Source organism: Podarcis bocagei (genome assembly GCF_964188305.1).
Source record: "Podarcis bocagei genome assembly, chromosome: 1".
In the NCBI taxonomy this organism is placed as follows: domain Eukaryota; kingdom Metazoa; phylum Chordata; class Lepidosauria; order Squamata; family Lacertidae; genus Podarcis; species Podarcis bocagei.
This window is the reverse complement of record NC_138125.1, coordinates 9759217-9784008: the sequence shown is the minus strand read 5'-3', so window position 1 is coordinate 9784008 and position 24792 is coordinate 9759217. Positions and strand designations below refer to the sequence as shown.

The 24792-nt window shown below is 46.8% G+C and overlaps 1 long non-coding RNA gene across 1 annotated transcript in view; it reads left to right on the top strand.

Moving 5' to 3' along the window:
- The first annotated feature begins 1036 nt into the window (after positions 1–1036).
- The window catches only part of LOC308587524, a 43315-nt gene continuing 19559 nt past the window's right edge, over positions 1037–24792 (top strand). Inside the window, exon 1 of the long non-coding RNA XR_014008426.1 lies at positions 1037–1144. This is a non-coding gene — a long non-coding RNA (uncharacterized lncRNA). The remainder of the gene's footprint in view (positions 1145–24792) is intronic.

The window sequence follows — 24792 nt, the reverse complement described above, 5'->3', positions numbered from 1 at the left end:
GAGAAGACAAGACTCCCTGGAAAAGACCCTGATGTTGGGAAAGATGGAGGGCACAAGGAGAAAGGAATGACAGAGGACGAGATGGTTGGACAGTGTTCTCGAAGCTACGAACATGAGTTTGACCAAACTGCGGGAGGCAGTGGAAGACAGGAGTGCCTGGCATGCTCTGGTCCATGGGGTCACGAAGAGTCGGACACGACTAAACGACTAAACAACAACATTTTCATCAGAGGGTATGGAGTTATGCAACCCCTGAGCCAAGGAGATAAATCACTATACAACCTTTAGCAGAAATCTGAAAGCAGCCCTGCATAGGGAAGTTTTTAAAAATGTTTTAATGTTTTGTCATGTTTTTATATGTGTTGGAAGCATCCCAGAGTGGCTGGGGTGATCCAGTCAGATGGGTGGGGTATTAACATCATCATCATCATTGTTGTTATTAATAATAATAATAATAATAATAATAATAATAATAATTTAGTATGTGCCTATTTTCATTGGAGAAATGTCGGGTGGTATGTTCTCCTGATCTGGCAACCCTAATTAGAAGGCTTACTGCAACTTAATTCCATTTTTAAACAGCAAATGCAAGAGCTTATGGGGCAAAGGAGTAAAAATAAGAAGATCAGAGCAGGAGAGGGTTATTGAGAGGTGGTAGAACTCAACATGTGTTGTTTGACTCTTAAACTAATGTAAAAACACTTTGCAGGCGGCTCCTTGTTCCTGACATTACTTTGCTTAAAATTAGACTGATCAATTCCTGCCGCCTGACCTCATGGGCCAAGTGTTTCCGAGTGAATTTACCTGTTGAGGTGCCAGTAACATTAATAGAAGCTGGAGCGAGGAATAACTGGGCACTTCACTTCCCTCATCTCATCACAAACACATCCATCTGGCTCTCAAGCCTCCACAGATTATCTTGCACTCCGAAGGGCTTTGACGTCCCTTGTGCCAAAGGGGGCGGGGAGAATGATGCCAGCTCTGGAGCACATACCCTGGCAAGTAAATTGTTTACCACTTGTGGGTCTCCTTCTGCAGAGGCCTTCCAGAATGGACCATTTTGCCTCCAGGCCTACCCCCGATCTTCTGACTCTTCCCTCTGCCACCTGCAGCCTTGAAAACTTTGGTCTTTGTTTCCCAGCGAGTAAGCTTGGCAAGCGGGACGTGGGTGGCGCTGTGGGTTAAACCACAGAGCCTAGGGCTTGCCGATCAGAAGGTTGGCGGTTAGAATCCCCAGGACGGGGTGAGCTCCCGTTGCTCTGTCCCAGCTCCTGCTAACCTAGCAGTTCGAAAGCACGTCAAAGTGCAAGTAGATAAATAGGTACCACTCTGGCGGGAAGGTAAACGTTGTTTCCGTGCACTGCTCTGGTTCACCAGAAGCGGCTTAGTCATGCTGGCCACATGCTGTACGCTGGCTCCCTCGGTTAATAAAGCAAGATGAGCTCCGCAACCCCAGAGTCGTCTGCAACTGGACCTAATTGTTATGTACTGAAGTTCTCACCCTGGGCCAGCAGGGGGATACTGTAGATAGTTATGCAAATAAGGGATCGAAAGTGACGTTCAGTGATTGGATAGTTTTGGGATATTGTTACAGTTACGTTGTACTGGAGCTCTATATAAGCAGGCTGACTGAGCCCTTCAGTTCAGTTCTGTCCTAGCCTGTGAATAAACAAGAGCTGTTTGAAGAATCACTGTGTCGTCTGATATGTTCACCCACAACTTAACACTAATGGTCAGGGGTCCTTTACCTTTACCTTTAAGCTTGGCGAGCACCAGCCTACTGCAGACTTGAAGTGAATCCCTTTCGAAGCAATCCTCTCTCTGCAAGCCTTGGAGGATCTCAGCGTAAGGAAGCGGCCTTGCTAGACATCAGCTGCTAAATGGCCCCTTATTTAATGGGGTTCAAGAGCGACCTCAGCTTCGGCAGGACATAGGAAGGCGGGAAAGGGGTGGGAGAGAAATGAAAAGAACTGCCTGCCTAGTGTGACACTTCTCAAGCTTGATCTGGGAGCTGCAGTTTGTGCAGAATGCTGCAGCACAATTGCTGACGGAACTCCGGAACTTCCTGCCTATTGACATCAGGCAGGCTCCTTCACTCTACTGTTTTCAGTGCTGGCTTAAAACATTTTCATTTCTGCAAGCCTTTCAAGACTAGTAGAACGTCTGCTTTTAGTTTATTGCCGATTTTATCTTCTGAATGTTTTAAAGAATTGCTTTCACTAGTACTTTCATTCTTTTGTTCTCTTTGAAAGCAGCTTTGAGGGTGGTTTTCTTTTTTCCAATCAAGCAGTGTATAAATTATATGAATCAAGTAATAAAATAAATTACGGCTTCACAGGCCAGATTGCAGACCCTCCAAGCGTTCCTATTTTCCAGGGACGTCCCTGATTTAGAGAAGCCGTCCAGGTTTCTGATTTGATCCCAGAATGTCCCGCTTTTCCTTTTGTTGCTGTTGTTTAGTCGTTTAGTCGTGTCCGACTCTTCGTGACCCCATGGACCAGAACATGCCAGACACCCCTGTCCTCCACTACCTCCCGCAGTTTGGTCAAACCCATGCTGGTAACCTCGAAAACACTATCCAACCATCTTGTCCTCTGTCGCCCCCTTCTCCTTGTGCCCTCCATCTTTCCCAGCATCAGTGTCTTCTCCAGGGAGTCTTCTCTTCTCATGAGGTGGCCAAAGTACTGGAGCCTCAGCTTCACGATCTGTCCTTCCAGTGAGCACTCAGGGCTGATTTCCTTAAGAATGGATGCGTTTGATCTTCTTGCAGTCCATGGGACTCTCAAGAGTCTTCTCCAGCACCATAATTCAAAAGCATCAATTTTTCGGCGATCAGCCTTCTTTATGGTCCAGCTCTCACTTCCATACATCACTACTGGGAAAACCATGGCTTTAACCATACGGACCTTTGTTGGAAAGGTGACATCTCTACTTCTCAAGATGCTGTCTAGGCCTGTCATTGCCCTTCTCCCAAGAAGCAGGCGTCTTTTAATTTCGTGGCTGCTGTCACCATCTGCAGTGATCATGGAGCCCAAGAAAGTAAAATCTCTCACTACCTCCATTTCTTCCCCTTCTATTTGCCAGGAGGTGATGGGACCAGTGGCCATGATCTTCGTTTTTTTGATGTTGAGCTTCAGACCATATTTTGCGCTCTCCTCTTTCACCCTCATTAAAAGGTTCTTTAATTCCTCCTCACTTTCTGCCATCAAGGTTGTGTCATCTGCATATCTGAGGTTGTTGATATTTCTTCCAGCAATCTTAATTCCAGCTTGGGATGCATCCAGCCCAGCCTTTCGCATTATGTATTCTGCATATAAATTAAATAAGCAGGGAGACAAAATACAGCCTTGTCGTACTCCTTTCCCAATTTTGAACCAATCAGTTGTTCCATATCCAGTTCTAACTGTAGCTTCTTGTCCCACATAGAGATTTCTCAGGAGACAGATGAGGTGATCAGGCACTCCCATTTCTTTAAGAACTTGCCATAGTTTGCTGTGGTCGACACAGTCAAAGGCTTTTGCATAGTCAATGAAGCAGAAGTAGATGTCTTTCTGGAACTCTCTAGCTTTCTCCATAATCCAGCGCATGTTTGCAATTTGGTCTCTGGTTCCTCTGCCTCTTCTAAATCCAGCTTGCACTTCTGGGAGTTCTCGATCCACATACTGCTTGAGCCTTCCTTGTAGAATTTTAAGCATAACCTTGCTAGCGTGTGAAATGAGTGCAATTGTGCGGTAGTTGGAGCATTCTTTGGCACTGCCCTGCTTGGGAATGGGATGTAGACTGATCTTCTCCAATCTTCTGGCCACTGCTGAGTTTTCCAAATTTGCTGGAATATTGAGTGTCAGCAAATTTGAAAATCCCTATTTTCACTGGAGAAACGTTGGAAGGTATGGAGTTATCTGAATCTCGAGCCCTCCGAATGCAATCCTGTATAGGAAAGGGTTTTTAAAAAAAATGTTTAATGTTTTATTATGTTTTTATATACAGTGGTACCTCAGGTTACATACGCTTCAGGTTACATATGCTTCAGGTTACAGACTCCGCTAACCCAAAAATATTACCTCGGGTTAAGAACTTTGCTTCAGGATGAGAACAGAAATCGCGCGGCGGTAGCGGGAGGCCCCATTAGCTAAAGTGGTACCTCAGGTTAAAAACAGTTTCATGTTAAGAACGGACCTCCAGAATGAATTAAGTTCTTAACCCGAGGTACCACTGTATGTTGGAAGCCTCCCAGAATGGCTGGGGCAACCCAGTAAAATGTGTGGGGTATAAATGGGGGGGGGGAATTATTATGGAATGGGACGTCCCTATTTTCATTGGAGAAACGTTGGAGGGTATATTGAAGGAGTGTGGAGAGTCTTGGACCTATAGCAGGTGCTGTGACAGGATTGGTCCTCTAAGACCACCTGATTTGGAAGACCAGGAAGATTGTGGTCTTCATTATTTGCACCACAATCTAAGCAGTTTACAGCGATGTCCTCCGGCCACTGGCCTAGCAGAGAAGAGCACAATTTTGGGGGATTTTGGCTGGGGCACGATGCCCAAAGTATTGAGGAGTACAGTGGTACCCCGCAAGACAAACGCCTCGCGAGACGAAAAACTCGCAAAACGAAAGGTTTTTTCGTTTTCGAGTTGCCTCGCAAGACGAATTTCCCTATGGGCTTGCTTCGCAAAACGAAGCTTGCCCCGGGGACAGCGGGTCTTCTCTTTTGAAGCAAGGGGCGGCGGGGAGATCGCTTCTCCCCACCGCCCCTTGCTTCAAAAGAGGTCCGGGGGCAGCGGAAGTGCTTCCCGCTGCCCCCGGACCTCTTTTGAAGCAAGCGGCTGCGGGGAGATCGCTTATCTCCGCAGCCGCTTGCTTCAAAAGAGGTCCCAGACCTCTTTTGAAGCAAGCGGCTGCGCTTCTCCCCGCAGCCGCTTGCTTCAAAAGAGGTCCCGGACCACTTTTGAAGCAAGCAGCTGCGGGGAGATCGCTTATCTCCGCAGCCGCTTGCTTCAAAAGAGGTCCCGGACCTCTTTTGAAGCAAGAGGCTGCGGGGAGATCGCTTCTCCCCACCGCCCCTTGCTTCAAAAGAGGTCCGGGGGCAGCGGAAGTGCTTCCCGCTGCCCCCGGACCTCTTTTGAAGCAAGCGGCTGCGCTTCTCCCCGCAGCCGCTTGCTTCAAAAGAGGTCCCGGACCACTTTTGAAGCAAGCGGCTGCGGGGAGATCGCTTATCTCCGCAGCCGCTTGCTTCAAAAGAGGTCCCGGACCTCTTTTGAAGCAAGGGGCTGCGGGGAGATCGCTTCTCCCGGTGCTCCGAAGCGGGGTGGGGGGGCGGGAACACCTGCCCCAGCCGCCGGGCTCCGGAACGCTGCTCCGAAGCGGGACGGGGGGCGGGAACACCTGCCCCAGCCACCCCGCTTCGGAACGCTGCTCCGAAGCGGGACGGGGGCGGGAACACCTGCCCCAGCCGCCGGGCTCCGGAGCGCTGCTGCGAAGCCGGGCGGGGGGCGGGAACACCTGCCCCAGCCACCCCGCTTCGGAACGCTGCTCCGAAGCGGGGCGGGGGGCGGGAACACCTTCTGAAGGCGGGCGGGGGGCGAAAGTCTTTGTCCCCCCTGCCTGCCTTCCCAGGGGCTTTTAAATCGCCCCGGACAGCGGAGAAGTCCTCCGCTGTCCCGGGCGATTTTAAAATGCCGCCCGCCAGCATTTTAAGATCGCCCGGACAGCGGAGAAGTCCTCCGCTGTCCCGGGGTTTTTTAAAATGCTGGGGGTGGGAAGAAAAGCCCTTGTCCCCCCCCCCAGCCTTCAGAAGAGGTCGGGGGACAGACTGTCCCCGGACCTGGTCTGAAGGCGGTTTCCCTAGGAACGCATTAATTGATTTTCAATGCATTCCTATGGGAAACCGTGCATCGCAAGACGAAAAAACCGCAAGACGAGGAGACTTGCGGAACGAATTAATTTCGTCTTGTGAGGCACCACTGTAAAAGGGAGGGACCCCACATCTTGCCTTACTTGTGCAAACTCGGCTGGCCAAACTCTGAGCTCGGTGGCTGACTCTGCACAGCAATCCCTAATGTTCTTAAATGCAAATCTGTCCTATATTTTCCCGGGGCGGCTGCTTCTGCCCTGCCTGCCTCGGTTACCTCATTGCCCTGTTTTTAGCTCCTGAAGACTCTGCACTCTGAATGGCCTGGGACGAATTTACGAAGCCCATATCTGTATATGGGATAAACGGTAGTAACTGGTCCAGAATTTTCCCCCTTCCAGCCAGAAGCCGGAGCATAAATCTTTGAAATATGTGTTGAGCCAGCTGCCACATCATTTAAAAATAGTTAACTTGGTGCCAATAAGACAGATCACTCAACATGGGGGCCGTAAAGAGAAAATCAAAGACATGCCCTGACGGAGGCAGAGCCTTCCAACCCCCCCAACCCCCCCCATTGCAACCAGCCCCCTCCCGCTGAATACTTTACAGTGTTACACATCCCCCCCACCCCCAAGGAATTGTCTGCTGTCAAACATTGATTTCTCCCTGCCCAGGAGGGCACAGACAGCTTCATGTTGCACTGAAGTCTGGTGGCATCCGTCCCAATCCCTTTTGTCTGACATTATGCAGAGTCTCCTCTACAGCTTAACAAAGGCAGGAAAGCGGTTTTCTTTTCCCATGTATTAAGAAAACATATTATGAAGAATTTTTCTGACAGTAAGAGCTGTTTGACAGTGGAATGGTCTCCCTTGGGAGGCGGTGGGCTCTCCTTCCATGGAGAGTACTTTTAAGCAGAGGTTCGATGGCCATCTGTCATGGGTGCTTTGGTTGAGATTCCTGCTTTGCAGGGGGTTGGATTAGATGACCCTTGGTTCCCTTCCAGCTCTACAATTCTACAATTCTGTATACTGTAATATAATAATAATAATAATAATAATAATAATAATAATAATAATAATAATTTTATTTATACCCCGCTCTCCCCGGCCAGAGCTGGCTCAGGGCAACTAAAAACAATCAAATTACAGTAAAAACATAATAGGAAAAAACTAATTTAAACTGCAGGTTAAAATGCAATTTAAAATGCAGCCTCATTTTAAAAGTAGCCCATAGATCAAAACCATAAGGGGAGGGAAACATAAGGGTCAGACTGAGCCCAAACCAAAGGCCTGGTGGAACAGCTCTGTCTTGCAGGCCCTGCAAAAAGATGTCAAGTCCCACAGGGCCCTAGTCTCTTGTGACAGAGCGTTCCACCACGTCGGGGCTTGGGACCTCCAAAATGTTGTCATTTGTGGACCTCAAGGTCCTCCATGGGGCATACCAGGAGAGGCGATCCCATAGCATACAAAATAATAATAATACTGAGGAGGAGGATTAGTAATTATCACATGAACATAAGGTGAGCCTTGCTCCCAGTGGTGAACTTAGAACACAGCCACTGCAGCTTCCTTAATACCTTTCCCAATTTGAGCCACTGGGATGATTTATTAGTCAGCAGGGACACTGTTCATGGCTCAGGGCCGCAATATCTCAAGGACCACCTCTCCATATGAGCCTATCCAGACCCTGAGATCATCCTTTGAGACAATTCTTCATGTGTCTCCTCCACAAGAGATCCAGAGGGTGGCAACGGGACCTTTTCTGCAGTGGCTCCCCATCTGTGGAAGGCTTTCCCCAGGAAGTCTCACCTGCAGACCCTCTGAGTGTCCCTATTTTCCGGGGATGTCCCTGATTTAGAGAAGCCGTCCCTGTTCCCGATTTGATCCTGGAATGTCCACTTTTCCTATGTTGTTGTTGTTGTTTGTTGTTTAGTCATTTAGTTGTGTCCGACTCTTCGTGACCCCCTGGACCAGAGCACGCCAGGCACTCCTGTCTTCCACTGCCTCCCGCAGTTTGGTCAAACTCATGTTCGTAGCTTCAAGAACACTGTCCAACCATCTTGTCCTCTGTCGTCCTCTTCTCCTTGTGCCCTCCATCTTTCCCAACATCAGGGTCTTTTCCAGGGAGTCTTCTCTTCTCATGAGGTGGCCAAAGTATTGGAACCTCAGCTTCAGGATCTGTCCTTCCAGTGAGCACTCAGGGCTGATTTCCTTCAGAATGGATCGGTTTGATCTTCTTGCAGTCCATGGGACTCTCAAGAGTCTCCTCCAGCACCATAATTCAAAAGCATCGATTCTTTGGCGATCTGCCTTCTTTATGGTCCAGCTCTCACTTCCATACATCAGGAGCCACTTTTACTTAGGACGTCCCTATTTTCATCGGAGAAATGTTGGAGGGTATGGAGTTATCCAACCCTTGAGCTGTCTGAAGGCAATCCTGTATGGGGATTTAAAAAAAAAAATGTTTTATTATGTTTTTATATATGTTGGGAGCTGCCCAGAGTGGCTGGGGCAACCCAGTAAGATGTGTGGGGTATAAATAGTAAAATCATCATTATGAAATGGAACATTCCTATTTCCATCGGACAAATGTTGGAGGGTGTGCTCTCCTGGTGCCTTCATTATACACCTTTAGAATCCAGGCAAAAATGTTCCTCTTCAACCAGGCCTTTGGTTGATTGACATCTAAAGCCCTTTTAAATGTGTTGTAGGAGAGGGGATTATTGGTTTGTTGTTGTTGTTGTTGTTGTTGTTGTTGTTGTTGTTTACTATGTATCTTGTTGTTTCTATATTGTGATTTTATGTTGTAGAGCACCCTGAGATCTCTTTCTTTTAAGGCTATATTCCTTTATTCTCAATTATGATGGAACACACAGATGGAGAATACTTTCATTTATATATATATATCTTATTATCTGTGAAGGGAATCTTACTAGGAGCTGATATTTTTATCATTCCCTTTGGAGCTGCGTTGTGCCTTTGCCCTTTTGTCCTTGTGGGCTGCTTATGGTTAACATTTTTTTTATTCTTTGCTTTCTTCCTTTCTGTTATGTTTGCACTTCTTAATTTTTGTTAACAAATCTATAAAATAGCTTAAAAAAACAGCACCAAAAACGACTTGGTTTTTAAAAGAACGTCTCCAACCCCATCATTCAGCCAGACACTGAGGTCCAGCTCTGAGGCCCTTCTGGTGGTTCCCTCACTGTGATAAGTGAGGTTACAGGGAACCAGGCAGAGGGCCTTCTCAGTGGTGGCACCCGCCCTGCGGAACGCTCTCCCACCAGATGTCAAGGACATAAAAAACCACCTGACTTTTAGAAGACATCTGAAGGCAACCCTGTTTAGGGAAGTTTTTAATGTTTGATGTTTTGTCGTGTTTTTAATACAGTGGTACCTTGGTTTAAGAACAGTCCTGCTTACGCACGATTCGGTTTACAAACTCTACAAAACTGGAAGTAGTGTCCCGGTTTGCGAATTTTACCTCAGTCTACGAACGGAATCTGAACGGTGGAAGGTCACCAGTGGCGGGAGGCCTCATTACGGAAAGCACGCCTCAGTTTAAGAACGGTTTCAGTTTAAGAACGGACATCTGGAACAGATTAAGTTTGTAAACCGAGGTTCCACTGTATTCTGTTGGGAGCCAACCAGAGTGGCTGGGGGAACCCAGCCAGATGGGCAGGGTATAAATAATAAATTATTATTATTATTATTATTATTATTATTATTATTATTATTATTATTATTATTATTATTATTATTATTGCAGTAGGATTCCTGCATTTGCAGGGGTTGGACTAGATGACCCCTTGCTTGGGGTACCTTCCAACTCTGTGATTCTATGATTTGGCGTTGTTATACAGCATTCACTGACAGATAGATCTGATGTTGGCTCTGATCTCTCCCCTGCCCCCCTTCACCGCAGTATGTGCCATTTGTTTCAGCAGTCCTGATTAAGTCATGAATTTACAAGCAAGCGTTCCATCAAGACTGAATCAAAGCAGATGTTTGGGTTTCCTGCAGTCAAGAAGGCATCAGTCAGAGAGAGCCTTGCACATGTCTGGTTGGGTACGGCTCCTCAGGCCCGCCCCACTTTTCGCAGCACGTCAGGAGGTGAGTTCACTGCTACAAAGTTTAATTTCAATCAGGCTCCTTAATAATAATAAAAAAAATGCATATCGCCTTTGCATTCTGTCACACAGCGTCCAAATTTGGTACCAAACTCTTTTCTACCCTGCAGATGGGGAAAGAAGCAGAGTGGAAAAAGTTTAATAATATTCTGTGGTAGGTTAGGAGACCAACACGCACACAAAGGAAGGCTGTTGCCAATGCTCTGGCTTTGGGAATTTTCTAACAGCTGCTGCTGCCAAGAACATAGGCAAGGAAACATTTTTTGACGGGAATATTTATGAGGAGAGTAATAGATTTGCGCAATCTTAGGAATAATGGAGTGGGATAGAGGAGAGAAAAGACATATAAAGTCGACTGATACCAAACCATTGGTCCATGTTGTTCCATCCTGCAACTGGCAGAAGATGTCCAAACTCTCGGGCAGAGGGAGAAAGATCGTTCCCAGGCCTCTAAGGTAATAGGAGACACTCCATTCAGTTCACCTGTAAAAGCAAACCTACCAGATTAGCCTAAACTACATACAAACCACAACACAGCCATCTGCCAAAATCTGCAATGCGCAAAGTGGTTCTCCAGCCAAGCAGGTTAAACAGTCCTGGTTTCCCTGAAAGATTCTGGGATCTGTAGTTTGTTAAGGGTGCAAAGGTTGTTAGCACACCCGTTGCCCCTCTCTGAGTTGCAAAGCGATTTACATATCCTCCAACATTTTGCCGATAAAAATACGGATGTCCTATTCCATCATCATCATGTTATTATTTATACCCCCACCCATCTAACTGGGTTGCCCCAGCCACTCTGGGAGGGTTCCAACATATATAAAGGTAAAGGGACCCCTGACCATTAGGTCCAGTCGTGACCGACTCTGGGGTTGCACCGCTCATCTCGCTTTATTGGCCGAGGGAGCCGGGATACAGCTTCCAGGTCATGTGGCCAGCATGACTAAGCCGCTTCTGGCGAACCAGATCAGCGCACGAAAATGCCATACACCTTCCCACCAGAGTGGTACCTATTTATCTACTTGCACTTTGACGTGCTTTCGAACTGCAAGGTTGGCAGGAGCAGGGACTGAGCAACAGGAGCTCACCCTGTCATGGGGATTCAAACCGCCGACCTTCTGATCGGCAAGTCCTAGGCTCTGTGGTTTAACCCACAGCGCCACCCGCGTCCCTCCAACATATATAAATACATAATAAAACATCAAACTATTTTTTTTAAAAAATCCCCATACAGGACTGCCTTCAGATATCTTCTAAAGGTTGTATAGTTACTTATCTCCTTGGCTCGGGGGTCACATAACATTTCTCTGATGGAAATGTACAGTAGTAATAATAATAATAGTTGTTGTTGTTTTATTTATACCCTGCCCGACTGAGTGTGTGGCTCCAGCTACTCTTGGTGACTTCCAACATGTATAAAAATATAATAAAGTTTTAAACTTCCCAGTGCAGGGCTGCCTTCAATATGTCTTCTGAAAGTTGTATAGTTACTTATCTCCTATGCTTGGGAGTCACATAACGCCATGCCCTCCAATGTTGCTCCGATGAAAATAGGGGCATCCTAAGGAAAAGCGGGACATTCTGGGATCACATCAGAAACAGGAATGGCTTCTGTAAATCTCGGACTGTCCCTGGAAAACAGAGACACTTGGAGGGTCTGGGTTAAACCTTCCTACTTCCCAGGAAACTTTGAGACTCTGCCGAAGCATTTGATTGTCAGCAGCTGGAAACGGCATCCGGTCCACATGGGCTTTACCTTGGTCAGATCCAGCAAAGCATTATCAGGCCAGGAATCTGAACAGCTTTAATTAAATTGCTTTAAGAGCAGACTTAACCCTAAGCAGGCCACGTCTCCCAGCCGAGAAGCATTTTAAGTAGATGTGCTGGCCGTGCCGTCCAAATAAACAGAGCTTCCCCTATGTTCCGAGCGCATAGCCCCAGGGAGTGCGCCAAGCAAGCACGCCCGATGCCGAGATGGCCTCTTGACTCGTAAAAAGGCTAATTGAAGCCACTGCGTGCTGCTGAAGGCCGAGATGGTGGGTTTACATAGGGACCAGGAAGCGGAGAAGTGGGCGGCAGAAGGGGAGGGCAGGGGATCTTCGGGGCAATTTAACAAATGCTGCCTTCCAGGTGGTCCGCAGGCCAGAGGCATGACCCAGGAAAGAGCAATTGGGAGCCGTTCACCTGCAATCAATCGGAGGGGGGCTGAGCTGCCAAGGCTTCTGATGGTGAAGTAATCCAGGTTCCAGTTATTAATTTGGAGCCGGCAATTTAGGACTGTTCCACTAAACGGTTTGGAGAAGAAAGGGGGAGAACAAACAGAGGAAGCAGCCCAGATCCGAGGGGGAAGCCCCGACCTCTCGGCTGCAGCAGCTTATGCGCCGTGGCTTAGAAATAACAGAAAGCCCAAGGCTCCCTCTGACACACCGGCAGCTAAACCAAACAGGCATTAAGGAAATGAAAACATGTGTGTGCCGTGCAGATTCTTAACCCACATTTTGTGCAGATCCATATACCAATTGCTATCAACTATTTTGGGATGTGGGTGGTGCTGTGGTCTAAACCACAGAGCCTAGGGCTTGCTGATCGGAAGGTCGGCAGTTCGAATCCCCGTGACAGGGTGAGCGCCCGTTGCTCAGTCCCTGCTCCTGCCAACCTAGCAGTTCGAAAGCACGTCAAGGTGCAAGTAGATAAATAGGTGCAAGTAGATAAATAGGTACCGCTCCAGCGGGAAGGTAAACGGTGTTTCCGTGCGCTGCTCTGGTTCGCCAGAAGCGGCTTAGTCATGCTTTCCACATGACCCAAAGTTGTATGCTGGCTCCTTTGGCAAATAAAGTGAGATGAGAACCGCAACCCCAGAGTCGTCTGCGACTGGACCTAATGGTCAGGGGTCCCTTTACCTTTACCTATCAACTATTTTATTTATTTACTGGGTTAAGGACTTGCCCTTTTAGGAGATGTTCTTTCTTTCTTTAACATGTAACTGGCCTTCTGCAAAATTCCATGTGTGAGTCATCCAACCATCTAAGGAATTAGTTAAGTGCCACAAACACTGGACAGGGAAAGGCTGGGTGAATCCTCTGTCTCTGTAAGATAGCCTTTCCCAAGCTGGTGCCCTCCAGTGTCAAAGTGTGAGCTGGCAGTAAATCACACTGTTCAAAGTTGGAGTTAACTCTTTATTAGGAAAAGCACAATCTTCACTGATTTTGCTGAGTGTCAGGCCTGATGAGCACAGCAGCTCATCCCCAGTAAGTCTGGCCACATGAATCAGTTGTGAGACAAAGCTCCTGTCTCCCTAGGGCCTTTTCCAAGCAATCGGAGACTGCACCTGCATGCAGCCAATCTCTCCGCTGCCCTCTTCATGCCTCTTCTGGTTCTGGGAGAGAAGGAAGAAGGGGACCTTGTAGCAGCAGGAGGGGGAGACAACTGTGACCCTTCCCCAGCCTGACTCATCTCTGCCTCTTGGCCTCCCTCTTCCCCTGCTTCAGCTTCTGCCTCTGATTCTGGACTGCTCTCTTCCACAGGATCTCCCCGCTCACTAAGCGCAGTTAACATGGAGTCAAAATGGAATGAAGGGGAATTCCCCAGCAAATCTAAAATTGGCCTGCTCCTTTGATACATTTCCCCCATTGATATATTGATATTTTAAAAGTTTTATAAGGAATTGAATAGTTAATTATTATTTTTTAAAAAATAAAAAGTATTTTGCGGGAACTGAAAGGACTATACAGTCGTACCTTGAAAGTCAAACAGAATCCATTCCAAAAGTCTGTTCGACTTCCATAACGTTCAGAAACCAAACCTTGGCTTCTGATTGGCTGCAGGAAGCTCCAGCAGCCAATCAGAAGCTGTGGAAGCTCCGTTGAATGTTCGGCTTCCAAAAATAGCTCACAAACCGAAACGGTCACTTTCAGGTTTGAGGCGTTCGGGAGCCAAAACATCCGAGAACTAAGCTGTTTGAAAACCGAGGTATGACTGTACAACTACTGGATGCTAGTCTGAAGAAGAAAAGGATACAGCACTTTCAGGTATTAAAAGTTGCAGTTATTTCAAACTTTTGAGTATTTAGCAGTTAAACAAAAATGAAAATCCTCCCCTCAAAAAATATTGAATTCTAATGCTTACGTTCTGCCAAATGTTTGCAAAATGTTGTCTCCCCTCCACCCTCCATTCCTTTAGTCAACTCTACGAACACAGCAGAATCGGACAAAAAAGAAAGGAAGCAATCAGAGTTGCTGGCACCTTCATTCCAGGAGCCAATAATAAGGTCAGGGAAGGTGGAGTTCTTAAAAGCCAAAGGGTAAGAAGCCTCTCCTCCCCTCTCTCAAGAACTTTTGTTCTGCTCTTTTGTCTACCAGTCAATTAAAGCCCACTTCAAGGTGACCCGGCCAGGTGTGCTCTCAAAGGGACTTAAAGATCTCTTTTGCTGACTCCTTTTCACTCTAGGCTTCCATTGGTTGGTCTTTTTTTAAAAGAAGAAGTATCAATAAGTCCTTTCATGCTGAAACAAGGCCTGGAGAAATGCTCTCCAACGAAAACACTGGTAACTGAGTGCAAAGTTACTGGATATATCAGCACGGCAATTTTTATGTCAGGAAAAATATATGAAAGCAGGAGTCCTTTAGGCTAACTGAACAATGCAGATGGGAGGAAGGAAGGAAGGAAGGAAGGAAGGAAGGAAGGAAGGAAGGAAGGAAGGAAGGAAGGAAGGAAAAGAAAGGAGGAAAAGGAAATGAAAAGTCAAGTACTTGCAATGTTTAAGTGTTATTCTTATGTTGACAATATGGGCACATGCAAAGGCACACATAAGACTGGGGTTTGAGCCCTCCAGATTAGGGTTGCCAGACCTCCAGAAGTGATCTGGTGGCAGACTTCAATTTCCAGGTAGTTGAGAGCACCTTAAAAAAAAAAATTAGGAAGACTATGCATGCAGTTTTTAAGCTTCTATCCCATCCTCCCATTCTGTCCACAAATCATCCGAATCCATTGATGGCTGTCCTGTTCGAGAGAGAAGCAGCAGCAGCTGCTGCTGCAAGTTTCAACTTTGAAAACAGGAAAAATCACCTGTGCCAGGAGTCCTGCGGTTACTCTGAATTTCCACTCCATCTGCAAACTTGAAAAGCACAGGCTCAGTTGCAGAGCAGCCTGCAAGATCAAAGCCCCTATTCATTAAAAAAACAAAAAACAAAAACAAAATTGCTTGCCAGGGTTTCCCCTTTCCTTAAATCTTCAGGCACGTGAGGCACTAGAAGCAATGCTTTTCCACGAAAATGCATTGGATGCACAATATGTTTGGGTACCAGTGTGAAATTTAGGTGCCAGTTTTCCAGTGTGCTCATGGCATTCAGCTGTTGTTGTTGTTTAGTCGTGTCTTCCTGACCCCAGGGACCAGAGCACGCCAGGCACTCCTGTCTTCCACTGCCTCCCGCAGTTTGGTCAGACTCATGCTGGTAGCTTCGAGAACACTGTCCAGCCATCTCGTCCTCTGTCGTCCCCTTCTCCTTGTGCCCTCCATCTTTCCCAACATCAGGGTCTTTTCCAGGGAGTCTTCTCTTCTCATGAGGTGGCCAAAGTATTGGAGCCTCAGCTTCAGGATCTGTCCTTCCAGTGAGCACTCAGGGCTGATTTCCTTCAGAATGGAGAGGTTTGATCTTCTTGCAGTCCATGGGACTCTCAAGAGTCTCCTCCAGCACCATAATTCAAAAGCATCCATTCTTAGGCGTTCAGCCTTCTTTATGGTCCAGCTCTCACTTCCATACATCACTACTGGGAAAACCATGGCTTTAACTATACGGACCTTTGTTGGCAAGGTGATGTCTCTGCTTTTTAAGATGCTGTCTAGGTTTGTCATTGCTTTTCTCCCAAGAAGCAGGCGTCTTTTAATTTCGTGGCTGCTGTCACCATCTGCAGTGATCATGGAGCCCAAGAAAGTAAAATCTCTCACTGCCTCCATTTCTTCCCCTTCTATTTGCCAGGAGGTGGTGGGACCAGTGGCCATGATCCATGAAGGGGATTTTTCCATATAACCCAAATAATAAAATCATGAGAGAAACGCATAAATACAAAACGAAGCCAAAGTTGGCATGGGATGTTACATGCACAATAAGAAGTGATAAAGCAGGTTATCTAGATATTTGTGATAAGATGCAGACAGGGAAATGGAGAAGTGAGAGGTCCACAGGTGTGGGAATTAAACTATCAGAGGCACAAGGAGTACCAAGAATAAAAGGAATAAAATATTACGTCAATAATTTTTCTGATTCAAGCAGTCAGATGTTACTTATCCCAAATTTCCTGAGAGGCTTGTGGAAGAGGCAAATGTAAAGTTTCTCTTTTTTTTTTTAACATACAGTGGTACCTCGGGTTAAGTACTTAATTCGTTATGGAGGTCCGTTCTTAACCTGAAACTGTTCTTAACCTGAGGTACCACTTTAGCTAATGGGACCTCCAGCTGCCACCGCGCAATTTCTGTTCTCATCCTGAAGCAAAGTTCTTAACCTGTGGTACTATTTCTGGGTTAGCGGAGTCTGTAACCTGAAGCGTCTGTAACCCGAGATACCACTGTATTCCCACCAACGAGGTTACCTTTGATTTTCCTTTCAAAAAACGGGTATGCCCAGTAAGATTTTCATGGACTGTAATTTTCCATATATTACTCCATCATAATGAGGTGTTAATTTCAGATAATGTTTTCCATCTTTGGGCAGTTGATAGACACCCAGCAATACGAAGGTAATTTTGCGAACTTGCTATTTATTGTGGAATCAGTACTTCCTGTGCATGCCAGTTTCTTGAGCATGCAAGATGATTGCAGCATTGGCATCAAGACACCAGCCAGTATCCTGCCCCCAAATTTAATCTGGATTTCCCCTTTCTCTAGGAAATTTGATTCTTAAATTTTTTTTTATTAAAAAAGAAAAACCTCTATTGCCAATGACCCATTTGCGGTATCCCTGGGACCCATTTGCAAATTAAGCCCCTCCCTGGAAGCACCAGATGATTACAGGTGGGGTGTTCCAGATCCATGGATAACAGCGACCTCTGTAGATGAGGATTTCCTCTTCCCCCCTCTGGTCTAATCAGGGCTCCCATCTGCGTTTTCCTTGTCTGCTTTAGGAAGCACATGGCTTAGCCCCGATTGGTCCATACCAGTTGTGTCTGCCATGTGTCATGTCTGGAAACGACTCTGGCAATTCTTCTGCAATGCGTAAAATATTAACCAAAACATAACAAAACACAGAGGTAATAGATCTGATCTTATCCTCTGCTGATATTATCTTTGGGAAATCCAGGATTTCTGACAGATAGATGGATAGATAGACATATAAATTTTCGCCTTGCCACTTTATAGGCAGAAAATCACTAATTGATTTCACACTCTCCAAAAAGAATGGCTTGCGGCAGCATTGGCAGTGGGGAAATATTCGTACATATCTTAGGAGTCATTCCCGGCACGAGCAAAACTATGAATAGAAACTGTGTCGAGTTAAGTTTCCTCCTCCGATGCTCATTCCCTGCCCACCTCCAGCAATATATCATCGTAATAATGGAACCAAAAACCTTGGTGTAATGCACTCTGAAGCATGCACTGGAGAAAATGTCGTATTTCCCATTGATTTCCCATTTGATCCATTATCTTTCACACTGGGGCATAAGAAAATGCCAGTCGCCGGAAATCTCTTCACATCTCTGTTGATCGATGGTCAACCGGCTCCAATCTCTACAATGCCTCACTATCTTGGAGGCCGTTCCAGTTTTGGTAAGAAGCTGCTTTATAACAAGTGAAGTCGTCTACACTGACCGGCAGTGGCTCTCTCTCGCCCCGCCCTAACTGGCGATGTCGGGAACTGAACCTGGGATAGTCTGCATGGAAAGCAGGTGCTTTAACCAATCAGCTATCCCTTCCCCTAGTTAAGGATGGAACAAGACGTGACACTTGACACAGGGATGTCCCTGAAAAGAGGCATCCTTTGTTGCTTTCTCGCCTCCTGTATTATTTAGTTAGATGTACCCATGCTGTTTCCCTACAACTTCCTGAACAGCAAAAGCCAACAACACTGAACGGAGTTGGAGAAACAACACAAAAGCATTTAGCTAAATGTAACAGGACAGTAGGAAATAATTTGACACAGGGCTACCATTTTTGGTGGCAGACCTGTGTCAAGTCTAGTCTCCCTCCCCCCCCCTTAAATTTAGACTGTGTATCTCCATCTTTCACTCTTCTCCCATCCCTGACTTTCTCTTTCTTTCTCTCTCTACTTGTCATGAACTGTCTGGATGCTGAGGAGTGGTGGGAGGCCCAGCCAGGGAACATTCAAGAGAACCCACAGGGGAAGAAGACTCAGAGACAGGGGACTGGTGGTGGGACGACAAGGAGCAGTCAGAGGGAGAAGAGGGAGCAGACTGTAAGGAGAAGGTGTCATAAGCTGAAGAGGTAACAGGTCTTAGTGAGCTGGGAGAGTCTGTGGCAGAGAGCAGTCCAGAATTGGGAGGCGGAAGCAGAGGCTGGTGAGGAGTGGGGCCAAGAAGCAGCTGCTGAAGAATCAAGGGAGTCTTCCCCCACTGCTGCAACCAGCTCCCCTCCCCGCTGGTCTCCCAGAACTCACAGAGAAATGAAACTGGCAGAGCAGAGGGTGGTTGTGCACAGACGCAGTCTGAGACTGCATGGGAAAGACCCCGGAGAGGAGGAGTTCTAGAGGACGCTGGTGTCAGGCTTCGGGGAATCTGCTTCCTCCCCCATGGCCATAAATGAACAGATCAAACGAAAGGGCATTCTTACCAGTTAATTTCTTTAATAAAGACAGCGAAGGACAAAAGTAAGCCTCTAACCAGAATGGCGGTGCTCCCAATTAAGGTCACTCACTCCTCCATCCCTATTAATCTACATCACTCCTACGTCTTGTAATCTGAGTTTGTAGCCGCTGCGTTTTCTGTTCTGAAACTTTCTGAGCTCTCCGGGACTTTGAGGAAGGGGGTGGAAACTATCCAGAAACTGTGAATTTGTTAACTCTCTTCTAGTGTTTCTTCTGCTAGCTGTTTCCCCTGTCCAGTATTTCCCAGCTTCTGCCTTCTGAACTATGCCCCTCTGCAAACCACTGTTCCAAATCTATGCTGTCCTCCTGCTCCTGGGAAGGTTCAGGATCAGGATCAGGACCAACATTCTTCCTCAGTGCAGCCCTCCTCAGCACGGTCTCTGCCATGCGGGGTCCTTCAGTCCTTCATTGGGACTACTACATGGACAAGACCTCCTGGAAAGGGTTGCTGAGACCATTAGGCCTGAGCTGTGGTTTGTTTCCTTGAACAAAGCTTTAGCTTCACTGGCCTCGAGTGAGTTATTCTTTTTGCTGCTGACACTAGAGAGCCAGTGTGGTGTAGTGGTTAAGAGCGATAGACTCGTAATCTGGGGAACCAGGTTCGCGTCTCCGCTTCTCCACATGCAGCTGCTGGGTGACCTTGGGCCAGTCACACTTCTCTGAAGTCTCTCAGCCCCACTCACCTCACAGAGTGTTTGTTGTGGGGGAGGAAGGGAAAGGAGAATGTTAGCCGCTTTGAGACTCCTTAAAGGGAGTGGAAAACAGGATATCAAATCCAAACTCTTCTTCTTCTTCTTCCAACCATTGCAGCACTTTCTTGTCTTTCTGGTAAGCTGGGGCATCTGGCTGGCCACTGTGAGGACAGGATAGTAGGGTAGGTAAGCCCTTGGCCTGATCCAGCAAGACTCTAATGCGCTTACAGGGCTTCAGGAAGGATTTCTGAGCTGATGTCTGCTCCAAACACTCAAAAAGGGCTGTACAAAATGCAGAGTAGACATGTTGCTGAATCTGTGTGCATAAATTCAAGCCTTATGAGGGAGGGTCACGGAGAACTGCAAGGCCGGGTGTAATTTTAACTCTGCTACCAGCCAATGGAGAACCCTTCTGCGATGCATTATTGCATTCAAGATTCCTCCCTAGGACAGGTGACCTCTTCTTCTTCTTGTGACCTTTAATACTTTTGATAATCTTGCTGACATCTGTGACTAATGGATGATCTATGAATCCAAGCTGTGACCAAGTCAAAAAATCTTCATGAAAAATTCTTCAAGTGCATTAACCTGCCATGCTGACCTGTCGCAGAGGTTTGATGTAATAATAGCCCGGCACACACAGAGAGGCACACAGATCGGTTGCATGTGCCCCTCTTTGTTGTCGTCTGCACATTTAACCATTTACGTGGTGTTGGTGCAAGGGAAAAAAAACAAGTATAAATCTAGAAGTCGTCCCTGGATGCAAAGAGCCAGGTCTGGGGCAAGTACTCTTGGGTGAGAGAACTCCCCCAGAGATTTACAATCACAAAATATGCAGCAAGGTAAAACATAATATAGGTTGTTAAACCTTTAAAATATGCCTTTGTGAATTCCAAAACTTCCCCAGCATTGGAAAAGACCACACGTTTGGTAAGTTAAAATTTGGTTTACTTACAAACTCTTTAAAAGTCAGGTTCATGTGCTTTTCCGTATATCATTCAGAATAGGTTGCACAGGCAGTAAAACTTTCCTTAGTTACAGTGGTGAAAGTTCCTAAACCATTGGTATAGGAACTCAAGAGTGACTTGCAATAGCCGTGCAATTGAAGCTAGGAGCATCCAGCTCAGACCTGACACATTGAGGTTCTCAGGTAGACTAAGGTGCAACAATAGGCTTGATTACCTTCCTCCCCAAGGTGAGGGGGGATGACCTAGCTAAGCCTGGCAGGACAGCTTACTCTATGGAGGTAACCCCTTCAAGCATTGATTAGACTTAAGCATGTTGGTTACATGAAGCTCAACATGTAAAGCCTGAGCTGGTTGCTGCAAGCTCAGACCGCATGGCTCTTACAAGCCACTAAAAGTAACAAACAAGCCAGATCGCATACAGCTTCCACAACAGCATTCTGAGAACACATTCCAAACACCTTTCTGAAACTTTCAAAGGGTGTGCTTATGGGGTAATCCTATGGCACCACTAAACTTCATGCAGGGCGTCCATATTTGCAGGTACCTGCTCCTGTTCACCACTACTCTACTAACTGGGCAGCAGGGATTTGAGAGATCACACGAGTGGTAGGTGAGAAATCCTAGCTCCCTTGTTCTGAGCAGTAAATCAGAACACATTTTACAACTGAGTGGTCTTATTCCTTCACTTTCCTCTCTGTTGCTGTAAATCACCGAACCCTGTAAAAGACAACAGGTGGTGAAACTGAGGTGTTTTCACTTGGTCTTTGAAGGAGAACATTGTCTCTTGTCATCCTGATGGATGGTTTTGGTTTCTAGCAGTTAGTAGAAAGAAATGGGGATTGTGTGGCATTATTACATAGATTGCCAATGAGTTGGAGCTACTACAATGTGTTGCAGTGTGGAATGCTCCTGCTCAGGGTTCCAGATTACTTAGCTTGGTGGTTTTGTTCCCCACAGTGGCTAAGCAGGTGCCTTCAGGAAGCCCACAAGAAAGTCATGGAAGCAAGAGCCTTCACTATAATAATACCATATTTACTCGAATCTAACGCTCACCTTTTTTGGCCAAATTACGTTGCGAAAATTAAGGTGCACATTAGATTTGATGGCCCATTTACGTTAACCAGCCAATACTTTTTTGGGTTTCAAGGTTCTGAAAATTGAGGTGTGCATTAGATCTGATGGTGCATTAGACTCAGGTAAATACGATAATAATTTGTTATTTATATGCGGCCATCTGACTGGCATTAATCACAGTAAAACACCAAACATGGAAATCTTCCCTATACAGGGCTGCCTCCAGATATTGCTGAACCAAAGCTCCCATCATCTCTGCCCACTGGCCTCTTTTAAATGGAAAAAGCCATCATGGGACAACTGTGATTTTGAGAAAAGGAGAAGAAAAGCAACTGCTCGGTTCTTTCCCTTAAACTGTTTCTCCCACTCAGCTGTACCCATCTATTAATTTTTCCCCTTTAAGGAAAAGATAAAAGTAAAGGTAAAGGGACCCCTGACCATTAGGTCCAGTCGTGACTGACTCTGGGGTTGGGGCGTTCATCTTGCTTTACTGGCTGAGGGAGCTGGCATACAGCTTCCGGGTCATGTGGCCAGCATGACTAAGCCACTTCTGGCAAACCAGAGCAGCGCATGGAAATGCCGTTTACCTTCCCGCCAGAGTGGTACCTATTTATCTACTTGCACTTTGACGTGCTTTCGAACAGCTAGGTTGGCAGGAGCTGGGACCGAGCAACGGGAGCTCACCCTGTTGCAGGGATTCGAACTGCCGACCCTCTGATCGGCACGTCCTAGGCTCTGTGGTTTAACCCACAGCGCCACCTGTGTCCCTAAGGAAAAGATACAAGGAGCTATATTCTTTTCCCCAATGAGAAGAGAAGCACCTTGGGGGTGGTTTTGAAAGCAGGGAGGGTTATGCAGCCCTTGACCCTCACCTCCTTGCTTGCAGCTGTTTTGAAAAGAAAAATCTGGGGAAGTTATGCACAACCGTCTGTAGCATGTCATTTTGGCCCCCAGGCAGTCTTTCCTCCAACTCCCAGCCAGATCAAAATCTTCTTAGTTGGAGCTTCTCCATACGCCAAGGAGATCTGCGTGTGCACATGTAGATGATACGGAATTTCGCCCTTTTCCTGGGGAACGGCTGGAGAATGGAAAGCCGAAGAGACAGAGCAGCGAGGGGCTCAGTTTACAGCCCGAGGATGTGCTTTAAAGGAGGGAGTCTTAATAACCAGACGCCACCAGGAAACCGCAATTAATTGGCCCTGCTTTTGCGTTATCTCCACAGATGTGGGGGGAACGGGGAAATAAAAGCAACTCCTGCTGTTGACAACTCTATCTATAGCGTAATCCCTGAGCGAACTCATCCATCACCCTGCTCTCTCCTGTGGCAAAACAGGGCTGTAATCCTGTTTTTCAGCTGTGGAAATCAATCACTGGATTGCAGAAGTGATCATTCGCCATGGGCTGTGTGTGTGTGTGCATGCGCGTGTGCATAATTTTATTGTGCCAGCAAGCAGAACAACAGATTTATTTCTTTTTTTATATATATGAAGCATTTTGCTTTTAGCAAGCAGTGTATTTTCCCACTGGTATGGAAAGGCTTGTCCTCCAACGAAACCAGACTTGATCCTCTGTAACAATGGAAAGGTGTACGCTATGCTTTATGGCACGAGCGGGGAACATTGTTCGGCAGTTAGGGTAAAAACAGGAAGATGGACCAATCGCCTGACTCCGTGTAAGGCATCCTCCCATGTGCTCCTGTGGCTCCTCCAGATGGCATTTGCAGGGGACAATCTTGTTGGCATCCATCTGTCTTGAGAGACAATGTCTAGGGCAGCTGTTTACCAGCTCCATCTGGTAGGCAGGCTGAGACCCTACCTGCCTGCGGACTGCCTCGCCAGAGTAGTGCATGCTCTGGTTATCTCCCGCTTGGACTACTGCAATGCGCTCTACGTGGGGCTACCTTTGAAGGTGACCTGGAGAACTGCAACTAATCCAGAATGTGGCAGCTAGACTGGTCACTGGGAGCGGCCAAGACCATATAACACCAGTCTTGAAAGACCTACACTGGCTCCCAGCACGTTTCCGAGCACAATTCAAAGTGTTGGTGCTGACCTTTAAAGCCCTAAACAGCCTCGGTCCAGTATACCTGAAGGAGCGTCTCTACCCCTATCATTCTGCCCGGACACTTGAGGTCCAGCGCCGAGGGCCTTCTGGCGGTTCCCTTGCTGCGAGAAGCCAAGTTACAGGGAACCAGGCAGAGGGCCTTCTCGGTAGTGGCACCCGCCCTGTGGAACGCCCTCCCACCAGATGTCAAAGAGAAAAACAACTACCAGACTTTTAGAAGACATCTGAAGGCAGCCCTGTTTAGGGAAGCTTTTAATGTTTGATGTATTACGGTATTTTAATATTTTGTTGGAAGCTGCCCAGAGTGGCTGGGGTAGCCCAGCCAGATGGGTGGTGTATAAATAATAAATTGTTGTTGTTGTTGTTGTTGTTGTTGTTGTTGTTGTTGTTGTTGTGTTTGTTTGTTTGTTTGTTTGTTTGTTTGTTATTAAGTGTGCCTCTGGGGGTGAAGTTAAACCACTGCATTAATCTAAGTGACCTTCCTGGGGTGCAAGCCTGGGCAATGTGTATGGCGGTCCTGAGCTGCCCAGATGACAAGACTCCCCTCTCGACCTCACTGATGTGGTCCAAAGGAAAGCAGAGCGAGACGTTTGGCACCAGCTTGGTTGCCAGAAAGAGGTGCACAAGGCGCCATCCAACCGTCTTACGGACTCTGGATTTCTGTACGGTTTATGCCTTCGCCTTTTCTTCTTCTCCTGAAGATATCTCACACGGCAGCGGAGATTTAGGATCAGTGAAACAAGAAAAATGCAAAACACAACTGCATGGAAAAGAGGGAATAGAGAAAAGACCGCACTTTTCCAAGGGCAGAGAATTCTGTTTCTATATCACAGAGCCGCAGTGGTTAGAATGTCAGACCAGGACCTCGGAGACCAGGGTTCAAATCTGCACTCGGTCATGGAGCTCATTGGGTGACCTTAGGCCTCTCACACCCTCTTTTAGCCTAGCCTACCTCCCAGGGTCATTGTGAGGCTAAAACGGAGACAGACAGATATCAAGACTTCTTCAGTATAATGCTGTTCCTTTCATTTACTGTCACGAGGGTTGTTTTAGTATTTACTTTAATCCCATTGAGTGAAATGGGGCTCACTCCCCAAATAAGGGCCGCAACACTAGAGCTCTCCCCCCCACACACACCCCTTGCTCCCCGTTATTGTTTTTTTACCCAGATTTTCTACCAGCTGCTCACCCATGGATGTGGAAGGCTGC